At 36.5% G+C, this 14274-nt stretch overlaps 1 long non-coding RNA gene across 2 annotated transcripts in view; it reads right to left on the bottom strand.

The window, feature by feature from the left end:
* LOC108397465 (uncharacterized) overlaps positions 1-14274 on the bottom strand; it is a 69277-nt gene that overhangs the window by 48271 nt on the left and 6732 nt on the right. For both annotated transcript variants that reach the window (XR_001853193.3, XR_012131622.1), the window contains one exon: positions 1262-1571. This is a non-coding gene — a long non-coding RNA (uncharacterized lncRNA). The remainder of the gene's footprint in view (positions 1-1261; positions 1572-14274) is intronic.

Genomic DNA, 14274 nt, shown 5'->3' with positions numbered 1-14274 from the left:
CGATAGCAAAATTTTAAAGAATGCAGATATACATACAGTTTAAAGTAAAATAATAAAAGAAACAGCTGTGCAGCCAATATTTCAGTTATGAAAAAATAATCACATAAATAAATGTAAAACTGCAACTGTTACTAGTGCTATGAAGAAAGGAACAAGTGCCTAGAATGATGGCATTTGATTTATTTGGGGAAGTTAGGGAAAGTTTTCCCTGAAAAAGTAATGCCTAATCTGAGATAGTTGACTAACAAAAAAAACAACCCTTACATAGTAATGCTATGTGCTAGGTACTATTTTACATGCTTTGTGTGTAATACTAACCCATTTAATCCTCAAGCATTGCTCTGGATTGAGTCTTTTATTACCTCTGTTTTACACAAGAGGAAATTGAGGCACATAATAGCTAAGTACCTTGCCCAAAGTCACAAAGCCAGGAAATAGTAGAACTGGGGTTATAAACCAGAGTACTCTGGTTCTAGAGTCCACACTCTTAACTGCAGAATGAAAAGCGAAGAGAGGAGAAAGATTACAGGCATATGGAATAACACATGAAAATATTCTGTGGGCTTGGTGAGCATGCAGGACTCAAAGTAGGCCAGTGTGGCTAGGGCAGCGAGGAGTGCAAAACTTGAAGATACCTCTGCGGATGAAGGAGAGGCCCATCATGCAGAACCTTCTGAAACAGCTTGTAGAATTTTGTCTCTATTCTTAGAGTGATGTAACACCATTAAGTATTTCAAGTAAGGGCTAATAGGAATTTTGAAGATATTATTCTAGTTTCAATGTGATAAAGAGATTGGACAGATAGCTAGAGTGGATGTGAATAAACTAGTTACTGCAGTAGGACCCATGAGAGATGTTGGCAGTTGGGACTAAAGTGGTGGTAGTGAAGACAGAAGAATGAATGCATTCAAGAAATATTCAAGAGATAAAATCAACTGGACTTGAAGTAATTCAGAGACCAAAATGGGGAAGAAGGTGAAGGGGTCAAGAATGACTCCTAAGTATTTGTGCACTATGGATGATGGTACCATTAATCAAGAAAGTGGAACCTGGATGAATAATAGGCATGGAGTATATCAGTGTATTTGGTTGCAAGCAATGGAAATCAACTTTAGCTCTCTGTGTTTGTTTGTCTTTCCATGAAAGCAGAACTTAAGATAAGGAATTGGGACAACTAATTAGGGATTTGATACCAGAAAGCAGGGTTGATGGAGGGGGAAGAGTATGATAGAGGTGAAAAGCCAATTTAAAGGTGTCTTACCAAATTAGTACTGTGCACAATGCTTGCCACTAGGATATTCTGGAAGTATATGCAATATCCACCAGAATTATCTGCCCAAAGATCAAGAAGAAGAAACATTTTTCCATCTTCTGTCTTCCCTCATTGGTTAAGGGTTCCCCCGGGAGCGTTAGCCCCTGTACTTTTCAGTTGTGTTGTTTGTGAGCAGACGGACTGCAGCAGCATCAGAGAAGGCTCTGGAGCAGAAGGCTGAAAACAAGTGGCTCCTGCTTAGTAACACTGTCAGTGAGGAGAGTACGGCCTTGCACAGGAATGTTCACCTCAGCTGCAGCTGAAATCAAACACAGGTTAAGAAGATGTGCTATAGAACACCAGGGCATCATATACCCTAGCTTAAAAGAAGTAACCTAAACAAAAGCAGTTTAGGAGTTTACAGAATGGAGGTAAGGTTGTAAGAACAGAGTTGGAAAACGGGCAAAAACCAAGGTCATTCTGAGACAAAAGCAAGAAGAGCTACAACCATCTATTCACAGACAAAGTCTGGCAAGTGAGCTATTGTCACCAGAGGACACCACTGCTGCCACAGCTAGACATCACTGCCACACTGCTACTGTGCAGGATAACCTTCCCTATGTTAAGATACTTTAAAAGCAATGACTGTCACCACCCCTTAGTCTTTGTCTTTAAATCTTGTTTCAGACACAAGGTCCTGGCAGGAGTGTCTCAAAGGTGGGGTCTAGATCATGTGCCCATGTTTTGATTAGAAGAAGATGTTGGGGGGAGCTAGCCTCTAAGGCTTCTAAGCTTACAATCAGTGGAAACCACCCTTTGCCCCCAAAGGAAAAGATGGTCACCGGGTTAAGAGCCTGTGTTCAGTTTTGGCTATGTTGAGACTGAAACATCTGAAGTAAGACATCAAGCAGGTCTGGAGAGTATAATCTAATAGCCTCCTGTGTGAAAGCTCCTTAGCTCAGGAATAACTTGTTCACCCATCACTTACACAGGGTCTCTTACATTTGACAATCAATAAATGTATGCTGAAAGAAATGAATGGTCCTACCATGTTACATTCTGTTCTCTGAGCCTCCCTATATTTTGCATGATGTCCCTATACCTGGAATGGTCTTTTTTCACCCTCTCTACCCAGTTAGAACCATTAAATTTTATCCAGTCTGTGTTGAAGAATGCAGTCTCCTCATGTTAAAGCTACCCCTTCATGCAACTTTAGTGATTTCCCAGACAGGTTGTGATTGTCCCCACCTTTGAAACTCCCTGGTAGGTTATTTACACAGATAGTGTCTAATATATCCTTTCTTCTCATTTTACCCATTCTTCTTGAACAAATAAATATCTTTGTCTTGAAGCATACCTTCTGGCTTGCTTTTAAAGTATCTTAACATAGGGAAGGCCTTATACATATGAAAAAACTAATGAGAACTGACAACTGGAAATAAAATATGCTCAAAAAGAAAGTTGACAAGTATTTTATCAGTAGTCCTGCAACTCGTCATAACTTAAAGTGACTATATGAAGAAAGGACAAAACAAATCTTACAACATAATTTTTATAATTGAAATAAAGGAAGTTAGACATACTCCTTCATTTAGACTTGGAAGTAAAACCTAAGAAAAGAGTTAGCTGTTGAGAAATATTATGTGTGATAAGGGAAATAAAAGAAGAATGTGAAAAAATAAATGTAAATACATATAAATATATTACCATAAAGCCTTGCATGAGGAAAATTATTCATTAGAAGGTGTCAGATATTGTGAAAACTACTGAGTATAAGTATCACAAGTATCTTCAGGCAAATAATCAATGATATTGTGAAATTTTACTTGAAGCAATGGTATTATTAATTATTATAAGAAAATTAGCCTAGGTAAGCCGATACAATAACATCAAAGTCTTTACATCAGAACTATGATAAAAGTCAGCTTGCATAATAAATAGGATAAAGGAATTATGAAAGTAAGACAAATTGGAAATTGGAAATAGGATGTCTTACTGTGCAACTCAAAAGTCTTTTCCTAAACTGTTATAATTAGAAGCTGACTGATATTTGGAGGAGATGGATCAACTCTGAACCTCTCAAGGCAATGACAGGCATAAAACTCCAGAGTTCTGGTGCCAGTGAAGCATGGAAGAGACGACTAGAATGTCCTGCCCACCCTAATCAGAATTTTTTAAATAGTCTACTTACGCATAAGAGTACACAGCTTTCTTCCACAGACACAGAAGGTAGTCCCTAGTGAATAAATATTTTTCTGTATGTGCCAAGTGAAATTTTATTAGGTACTTGGTCTAAATATTTTCTGTAACAACTCATCTCCAATCTTAGAGTGGAAGTCAATTGAATATAAATTCCTGTATCATTTAATTTGGAAGAGATACTAAATATTATCTAGCCATGTTCTTTTTGACAAATGAGGAAACTGATCTAAGCAGTGAAGTTAATAAATTTAATAAACAGAAAAAAATAGCTTGAAAAGTACCTAGCAGAACATGTAACCTATTAGTCATTCAATAAGTAGCATTTATTAGTATTATTATTAATATTGCCATTTTGGGTAAATACTGTTATGTTAATAACTACCATATATTTTTCTTCAGTGAGTTGTATATGCCATATTTTGGTCTAGGCTTAGAATATAAAAATCACCTTCACATTGAGCAGAGTATTAAGAGCATTAAACTTGGGAAGGTAGCCTGACATATGAGCTAGAAGATATTTCTTCTCAGCATCCTTCCCTTTGTAGGACCCTCACCCATTCCATATGAATATTTTCAGTCCATGTAAGGCAGGTAGGACTTTTGTGACTCAAACAAAGCAAATCAAAACTCTCCAGATGATCAGAGATTTCATATTTGGTCACTAGGAGTAATGGAATGTTATCTGTTTCTGAAAAATGACTTGTAAGATGAAGTAGATGTGGAGCCAACAACAGGCATCTTTCCATTATGATATTCTCTTTCTGAGAATAAGGTCAGGCAGAGATGGACAACCTGAGGAAGATAAAGTCCTAAGGACATCATTTCAACCATTGTATCTAGCTGTGCCTTAAAGCTCTAGCTCCTCCCATTGAAATTTCCACATATGTGAGCCAGAAAAACACATTTTCAATGTAAGCTTGTAGAAGTTTGAGTTTCTCTTGTTTGCAGTCAGAAGATCCTAACCCTTAGTGCAGGTAGTACATAACATTTATTGCTATTATTTAACAACTATTCAGCACCAATAACACATTGTACAAAGTATTGTATAGTATAAAACCTATGTTTAGTATCACAATTCCTATCATCTAAGAACTTACCATTTAAATTAGGGCATGATAATGAGAAACATATTCATTCATTTGCCAGGAAATACGTAGTAAATAAAAAGGGAAAGGTTATGATACTACACTGATCCAGTGATTCTCCTCAGACCTTGCCCTAAACCATTCAGAGGAAAATCTGCAGTTATTTTGCTAGTATGAAAAAGGTAGAACAACATCCAATAGTAGGATAACTAGATTACCATATATTCATAAAACTAAAATACTAACAGCAATAAATGAACCATAGCTTCATATGTTCATATAGATGAATCTCAAAAACACAATGTTGGCTGATAGAGCAATTTCAGAATACTATGAAAACATAAACACTTAACAATACACCATTAGAAATACATGCAGATACAGTAAAACTATAACGAAAAATGAGAAAATGGTAAATTAATATTCAGAATAGTAGTTAATTTTTGTAGAAAGGGAAGAGGATGTGATTGGAGAGGACATACAGGTGTTTTTAGAGGCATGGTTAATGTCTGTTGCTTAATCTGTGGTTCTAATGCCTAGGCCTATTCCCATTGCTGCTATCACCATTTACCACAGATTTAATAGCTTAAAACAATATGTATCTACTATTTTACAGTTTGGAAGTTCAGGAACCTGAAATGGGTCTTATGGATCAAAAATCAAAGTGTTGGCAGAGCTGGGGTCCTTCTAGGACCAAGGGGAGAATAAATTTTTGGCTTTTCCACCTGAGGCTGCAACATTCCTTGATTTCTGGCCACAATGCTCCAATCTCTGCTTCCATCATCACATCTCCTCTTGACTGACCTACCTGCCTCTGTCTTATAAAGATATTGTGATTACATTAGGCCTACAAGCAAAACCCAGATAATCTCTTAATTTAATAAAATCTGCAAAATCCCTTTTACCATCTAAGATAAAATATAACACATGTTCCAGGGATTAGGACATGGACACCTTGGTGGGGGGCTGGGGGGTATAATTTGTTTTTATCTGGGTGTTTGTTTTAATCTGTATGTCTTATTTACATATTATATATATTTGTAGTAGATGCTGTGGTGTGCCACCCAGATCTCTGTTGAGACATAGGACACTCATTCCCCTAGCTTCTAGGGAAGTTGGCAGCTGAGAATTCCCAGTTGAGTCCTCTCCAGGAATTGCCCCTAACCATAGTCAGCTCACCAAGGCCTTGCCCTGTCCCCAGAAGCAGCCTGCTACCCATGACTGGTAGAGAGAGGAGTATAAGACCCCGTCTCCAGAGCTGCTCAACTCCTTCCTCAGCCCAATCTTTACTTTCTTGTCTCCCCCTACAGGCTCTCATTGACCCCAAGAGCATGCTCCAATAAATTCCCTGAGCATAAGTCTCTTTCTCAGACTGTTTCTTGATCTAAGCATTATTTTAAAAAGATAAAATATTTCATGATCATTTTTAAAAATTTAAATTAGTAAGGAGTAAATAAATTCAGAAACAAAAACAAGATGAACTGGAGTAAAAAGAAGCTAGAAGCACACAGTTCTTGGATTAAGGAATTAGCAGAGAACTTTGAAAGAATTAGATCAACATTTCAAAATAGTTTTCATTAAGAATTAGCAACTGAACTATCCAGGGTTAGCACTTTTGATGTAGAACTTAATAACTAATTTAATTTAGAACAAACACTCTTAAGTTAGAACTTCTGGATTTAGTACTAACTGTGCTTGCTTCTTAACTCTGCTTTGTGGTCTCCTTATTATGACATGAAGCACCCCTAAATTCTAATCTAAAATAATTCTAAAAGTCTTTTAATCCAGTCATAAGAAATATAATTTATGCCAGTTAGAATACCTGAAAAATGAGAGCAGAAATGAAACAAACAGTTTGATTTTGGAAAAACCTCTCTCTTTGTTCTGAGAGCTATCAGGTACTCAACATGGTTCCAATGCTCTAAAAGAATAAGCATGGAAAAGTCTAGTCTTCCACAGTCAGTGGTAATTTAAAATCTGTATCTGACTGCTCCCTACTGACAAAAATCTGAATAGGTCCTGACTTTCATATTTTGCATTGTGTAAATTACAAATATAACATAAGTAAAGATTAACTCAATGTTATTTCCTTATCTAACACTCCATTTAGAACATTAATATTGTTTTGTAGATCCATGAATAAGTGTATATATTCATGTCATGCCCTACCTTTTAGAATAGTACCTGTCATGTCTATTATGTCATTAAAAATAGTAAACAAAATACTCTGTTTTTGTATATAGCTACATTCTATCCACAAAAGTGAGGATTTATTTGGCTAGGAAAAATACATTACACGAACTGGCAAGTAAGGACTGATTTTTCCTGTAAATCACTGAGCCATTGGGTTTGGAGCTAGCCCTAGAAGCACAGATCTAAACAACCAGGGGCTCAAGGATTGGAAAGAAGTCCATTGTGGAGCAGATAAACACTCATTCACCAGCAAGTGCACGCTAAGTGATAGACAATGTGCTGTATTTTACAGCTGATATGATATTCTAAATTCATAGATATCAATTTACATTCACTGATTAAAAATGTATTGCACTTTGTCCTCTAAATAAACTATGTAAAACCACTTGTAATATAAACTGTGATGTACAGTATATCATTCTAGTAATTTTCAAATCATCTGCTAGAATTTTATAAATTGCAGTTGAACTCTTTTATTTTACATAGGTGTCCTTAGTTGAATGACACCCCCTCAGCCATAACTTGATATAGAAAACTATATTAAACTGCTTCAACAAAGTCCTCACTATATTGAGAGTAATTAGGTGACTTGTAGTCTCAAAACATAGTAAAGTTCTCTTTATATTAATAATGCTAATTGTTAAAATATTGGCCTATATTAGATTTTTTTCTATTTTATTACTATCTAGGATTTTTACATAGTTACTCTCTCTATTATCTCTTACTGGAATATCATAATTAGGTTGAACCTAATTCTAAAATCTAGAAGAAAAGGAGCATAGCATTGCAAGGATTACTACTGGTTCAGTGTCTAGGCTTCTTGAGTTCAAATCCCAACTCTAAAACTTAAGTTTTGAATATCCTCTTTATGTTTTAGTACTGCCATTTATAAAATGAGTGTTCATTATAATTCTATTATCCAAATGCCTTAATACATGTTTACAGTGATGCCTGGCACAGAGCAAGCACTGTGTAGTTAGGCTCTCATTTTTATGATAAAAAAAATGTTGTGTGCCTGTACTGAAGGGTGTTAAGATGTGCTTTAACAGAGTCATCCCATTAAATATAACTGATATCCAACAGGGTAACTAAAAGAGAATCCTCTGGCTCCAAACCACCGATATAGTCTGACCTTCGTCCATGGCCTCATGTCTGTCACAGTTCCATGCTGGAATAACTTGCAGCACCTGGCTAGAACCAAAAGTGGCCTTCAATACTGGCCATTAATTGATTTCTCCATTTCTCCATGGCTTTCTCAAAGTCCTAAGGAGGTTATCATTTCCTCAAGTGGCCATTCAAAAGTGAATCCAAAGGAGTGTCACCCTGCAGCATGTGGCCACAGCACTGGGAGGCAGCCAGATTGGTACCGGGCATATTCTCCCCAGGATACAAGTGCTGCTACCAATGAAAATGCCCATTATAGCCTGGAGAACATTGTTGAGAGCTAGCACACCGTAGCCACAGCAACATGACTTGCAGGCCTGCAGGCTGGGAGGCACCTGCACATACTCTCAGTGGTGTCCATATGGACTCCCCAACACTACCAGAATCAGGTAATAGGCTTGGGCAAGGAATAGGCCAGTTCTTTTGGGGTTCTCTGAACAACCAATGGCAGTGTCTCAGATGTAGGACCGAGTAGATGGGCAGGGCCCAACCAATCTAGCCACCAATCACAGAGCTGGAATAAAGTCCTGGAAGCCTCTTTATGTGCCAGGCATTAACCTTTTAGTTGTTGGATTTTAGAGAGATGGGAGAGAGGACCCTAAGGGACACCCAAAGGGCTTGGGGAAGCAGCTATTTACAAACCAGTACGAAAGTATTCCAATATCTTCACAACAAGAAATGCCATAGTTACATAACTTTCTAGGTAGCAGATACAGCAGATACCTTTATATTGCTCTTCCTGTTGCACAATATTTTAGCTGGGTATTTACTGGTTTCTTTTCCCTCAGCACTTCAAATGTTATTCCACAGTCTTTCAGTTTTTATTGTTGCTGTTGAGTAGTCTGTTAAGTAAATATAATATGTTCACTCTCACTTTTTAAGATTTTTATGACTTGGATGGATGTTTTTCAGTTTTGATATGATGTGTCTAGATACGGATTTCCTTTACTTATTTATTTAATTTCAGGAATTGTATTTTCTGAATCTGAGGATTTGTATCCCATCAAATATTGATGCTACTTCAGGTATTATTTCTTTGAATATTTCCAAACCCTATTCTTTCTTGCTTCTTCTTCTTCTGGAACTCCCTTTATACCTGCCCATCTATATTCCAGCCTATTAACCTCTCTCATATTTTATCTTTATGTACTACATTCTGGGCAACTTTCTTAGAATTTATTTGTTCATAAGTTACCTTTTTTAACTTAAAAAAAATCTCTATCACAGTAACACATGAAAATAAAGCATCAAAGAGGCATTTTTTTTACTGATTCCTTTAGTTATGACTTTCATATCACTAAATAACATTTTTATTGACAGTTCCTAATTTTTTGTATTTAGGTATATATCTGTTATCTACTGCTGTATAACAAACCATCCCAAAACTTAGTGGCTTAAAACAATGTATTATTTCTTGCTATTTTGTGAAGTGATAGGTTGGTTCTTCTGCTTCATATATATCATCTAAGATGGTAGACAACTAGAAGCCTAAACGACCTCACTTACATAATAGGCAATTTGTCCTGGTTGCCTGCTGGGAGTTCAGTTGGAGCTTGAGCCAGTGCACTTCAGCTCTCCTTCACATAGTCTCTCTAGCATGGCAGCTGCATTCTCAGAGACAGTTATTAAGGTACATATGCAACTTAGGATTGTTATGTCTTCTTGATAAATTCACCTTCTCATAATAAAACATCTCTGAAGAAGTTCAGAACCAGTCTCCCCAGAACATGCATGAGGATTATTTTGAGCTAAAGGCAATCAAGATGGAGCTTACTCAGGAAGTCACCTCTCCTTTAACTGCCTAAAAGAAATACAAAATTCCCCATCTGTCGGGTAATTCTGCAATTATAATGGAAATACATATTGGAAAGGGGGCTTGTGCCAAGAAGAGAGCTATTACAAGAGTACTTTTTACGTAAGAAACTTAATGTGCATTAACAGGGCAAACTCTGCCTTCCAAACACTTCCTCTTCTCCTGTGAATGGCCTTCCTTCCCCTTGTAGCACCAGATCCCTTCCCTTTTCCTTAGTTCAGGATGTTATGCCTGGCTGCCTTTTGAATCTCATACTTTTGGGGATTTCTCCTATGTACATAATTAAATTATTTTTCTCTAATGTCTTAATTTATTTTAATCATTAGACCAGCCACAGATGCTAGAAGGAAAACATTTCCTTCCTGACTCCTCTTTATTTCTGGTGATGTTCCTTTGTACTGATGTCTAATTTGTCTGATGCTAATATAATACACCAGCTCTATGATTATGATTTGTATGGTTATCTCTTTTTTACCCTTTCCTTTTAATCCGTATTCTCATATTAAGAGTGCATCTCTTATGAACAACATATAGTGGGGTTTTTTTAAATCCAGTCTGGGGGAAAAAAATCTAGCTTTTCATTGGTGTGCTTAGTCCATTTACATTTTAAAGTAATTATTTATAGTTGGTTTAAGTCTTACCATCTTGTAATTTTTCATTTATCCTATCAGGTCTTCCTTCTTTTCCTTGTTTACTGTGCTCTTGAACTGAGGTGTCTGTTTATTTTCTTGCTTTTAATATCCCCTTTTACCTCTTCAAATGACTTTATAGCCATAATTACTTTGAGGTATGTGTGTGTTTCCTTTATTATTTCTTCTAGTGATTGCTTTAGGGCAGTAATTCTCAGCAGGGGGAAATGTTCATTCCCATGGGACATTTGGCAATGTCTGAAGAAATTTTTGGTTGTCACCATGGGGGAGTTGAGTGTGACTGGCAGATAGTGGATAAAGGGTGAGGATGCTATTAAACATTCTACAGTGCACAAGACAGGCCCCCGTGATGAAGAGTTACCTGGCCTAATATGACAATGCTGCAATTAAGAAACCCTGTTTTAGGGATTACAGTATGCATCCTTAATTTACCATAGACTACCTTGGAATTATGTGGACCATTTCTTTACCAGTAGAAGAATCTTTTAACTATATATTTCCATTTAGCCTTTTTCTTCCTTTATACTACTATCATATTTTTCACTTCTACTTGCTGTGACTCCCACACTACATTGTTTGGGATTTTTACTTTTTTCTTTATAAGGTCATTTGTCCTTTTAAACATTTTTTTAAAAAAGATGTTTGTATCTACCCACATTTCTATTACTCTTCATATTTTCTTTTAAATCTAAAGGTCCATTTGGTATCATTTTCATGAAGCCTGATAGCTTCTTTTAGCATTTTTTGTAGTAAAAATCTGTTACTGAATTCTGTGTTTATTGGGAAATATCCTTATTTTGCCTTCATTTTTGAAAGACATTTTCCCTAAATAGAGAATTCTAGGTTCATAGTGTTTTTATTTTTCTTTCAGCTATGTATTTGTTCTGATGAGAAGTCAGACACAGTCCTTACTGTTGTTCTCCTGTTTCTTTTCCCCCAGATGCATTTTTTTTTTAGATTTTCTCTTTCTTAAGTTTTCACCAATTTGACTATGCTATAACTAGATGTGGATTCTTTGTATTTATCCTGCTTAGGATTTGTTGAGTTTTTTGGATCCATGGATTAATGTGTTTCGTTAAATGTTAGTAATTGTTTTCCATTATTTATTCTTCAAATGCTTTTTTTCTACCCAGTTCTTTCCTCCTCTTTTGGAACTTAAGTACAAATTTGTTGGACCATTTGATATTATCTCATAGGCAGCTGACACACTTTTCCCACAATCCTTTCTCTCTGTGGGCTAATTTCTTCTGAACTGTTCTCAATTTCACTAATATTTTCTTTGGCACTATCAAATACACAGTTTTCTTGTGTATGCTTTCACATATTTATAATACTCATGTTAAAGTTTCTGTCTATGAAGTCTAAATGTTGGGTTATCTCTAGGCCTTTTTTAATTGTCTTTTTCTTGATCATAGGTCCAATTTTTCCTCTTATTTTCATGTCCTCTTAAAAAAATTAATTTACATTGTATGTAAAACAATGAAGACTAAAAAATTTTTGTTTCTTTTTTATAAGTCCCAGAGTACAAGCCCTTTCCTCAGTTAGGGTGAGGGTGATTACTCAGATTCTTCCAAGTCATGTAGACAAGAGTCAAGCTATAGTTTTGTTTTTGTTTTAACTTACCTGTAATTAGCCTAACTCCCAACACATAAGATTTATGTCTTTAATTTTTTCAGGATTTCAGTTGGGAAGAAGTTGAGTTACTTTCAGATAATTTTGGCTAATCTTTAGAGCCAATTCTGCTAGGGCCCAGAATCCAAGCACCGTGAGAATGCAGAAGAATGTGTAGTTTCTCTTCCAGCTTTTCTCCACTGCTTTCTTGGCATTATTTGGATGTGAGTGGCATGTGGAAAGAGAACTATCATGGTGAGTAATTTTCAAATCTGGAGATTTTTCTGGTTATCTATTGCTCCATCACACACTCCCTCAAATTTCAGTTTAAACATTTGAAATGAAGACATTTGAATTGAAATATAACAGTAATTTTGAAATAAAAACATTGTATTATGCTTATATGAATCGGGCTGGAAGTAACCCAATGGCAAGGAGCAAGAATTATCTAGAGGTGGCGGCAATGACATGACTGCTGGTCAGGGCTGACTTTTGTCTGGGAACTCAGCTTAGGATAACCCAGACCAGTTTCACATAACTTCTCTTCACACTACAGCAGCCATGGGCTCCTTACACTGCACTGAGTTGGAAAGTCTATTTCCTAAGAAGGCAAGACTAGAACTGTATCACTTTCATGACTTAACTTCAGAATTCCACCACTATTGCAGACTTGAGCAGATTCAAGGGAGGGATCATGGATACTACCACTTGATGGGAGGAATCTCAATACCACATTGTAGAAAGAGAATGTAGGATGGGAGATACTGCTGAGGTCATTTAAAAAAATCTGCTACATTCTTCTTCCAGATTCCAGTGCACTGCACATACCCACACTGCTATCTAAAGTGTGGTTGGTTTCTCTTAATCTCCATCTTTGGCAGGTCAATTTTCCATCTGCCCAATTTTAGATCAGGCGTCTACTCTCATGTAGGAAGCTGCTGAGGCTTTCTGTTCATGTATGAATGTCTCATTTTTCTCTGAAAATTAGTTTATCCAGGCTTTCTCTTGTTTATGCTCCTTGCTGACCTCATATAAAAATATTATTTTAATTTTGTTGAGGTTTTTCTTGTTACCAGGTCTTTCATGCTCTTCTGCATCTTAACTGGAAGCAGAAGTTTCTCCATTAATGTTTAATTTCATTGCCTTTTTTCATTTCTATTGGTCATTTTAACTATTATATTTCCTTGCTTTCTCTTTTATGACATTAACTTTCAAACATGTTTATGTCTATCTGACAGCTTTATTATGTTTATTCTACAAAATTTAAGGTTCTTTGTTTCTGTTTTCATCTCTATTCTTTCAGGTGTCTGATTTGTGTCATGATAATTTGTAGTATGTGATTGCAGGGCCTTTTTCAGTGTGGTTTTATATACCTATGGGAATTCTGTGCAACCTAGATAGAAGTATGACCCCCACCAAGAGTGTTTTTTTTTGCTTTGCAAGAAATCTCAAGGGTATTACTACCTCCAAACCACTTTTTGTGTTAGTGTTTTGGACTGTGGCTCCAAGACAAGGTTGTTGTAAATTCCAATTTATCTTTAACTAGGAAAAAAAAGCCTTTCTTTCTAACCCAGATTGCATCAGTATTAACAAACTCCTTTTCATCTTCCACCCTTTTTAGCCCTGCATTTGATGCTATAACTCAATTCAGCAGACCATCTCCTTTGCTGGCTGGCTTTACGATGGCATCTTCCAATATGGTACTAGAGAAACACCACAAGGCTGGAAGAAGCAACGTAATTCCTTTTCTGCTGCTTTGTTCTCCATATGGTGGCAAGTAGATCAGCAGGAAGGAGTCCGGGCAGTGTGTTTACCGGTGGCCACAGCCCATTGGTGATTGCCCCCTGGCGTGTGCTGCCTTGTCCACCGAGGTGGGTCCATGGGCAGACATCTTCTATCTAGCTTCTCTGTTACCACAGTGGAAGCATGGTTTCCATGGTATCCACAGTACTCAGAGGTCTGAATATGTATCTTGTAGGGTCTTCCTCTAAATGTTTAAATTACTTTTCTGTTCATTTCTCCTTAGTTCCAAGGGTTGTAGCTGCTCCCAGCAGTAGCTATGTCTGTTAGACCTTAGTTTCCTGCCAACATTTACTATGATTTACTTATTTAATACCTTATGATAAACTTCCTGTTCAAATTACTAATTCAGTTCCTGATGATGCATGAGATATTTGTAACAAACTCTACCTAGCAGAAGCACTCTATATAATTGTTCTTATTTATCCCTCTCTTTATGAAATGTAAATGTTGAGTGAAGCAAAGGAAGTAAATCACTTAGTGTGCATTATATACAGTGATCCT

The sequence above is a fragment of the Manis javanica genome, chromosome 5 (assembly GCF_040802235.1).
Source record: "Manis javanica isolate MJ-LG chromosome 5, MJ_LKY, whole genome shotgun sequence".
NCBI lineage: Eukaryota > Metazoa > Chordata > Mammalia > Pholidota > Manidae > Manis > Manis javanica.
Note: the sequence above shows the minus strand (reverse complement) of the source record. Positions and strands in the feature narration are given on the sequence as shown.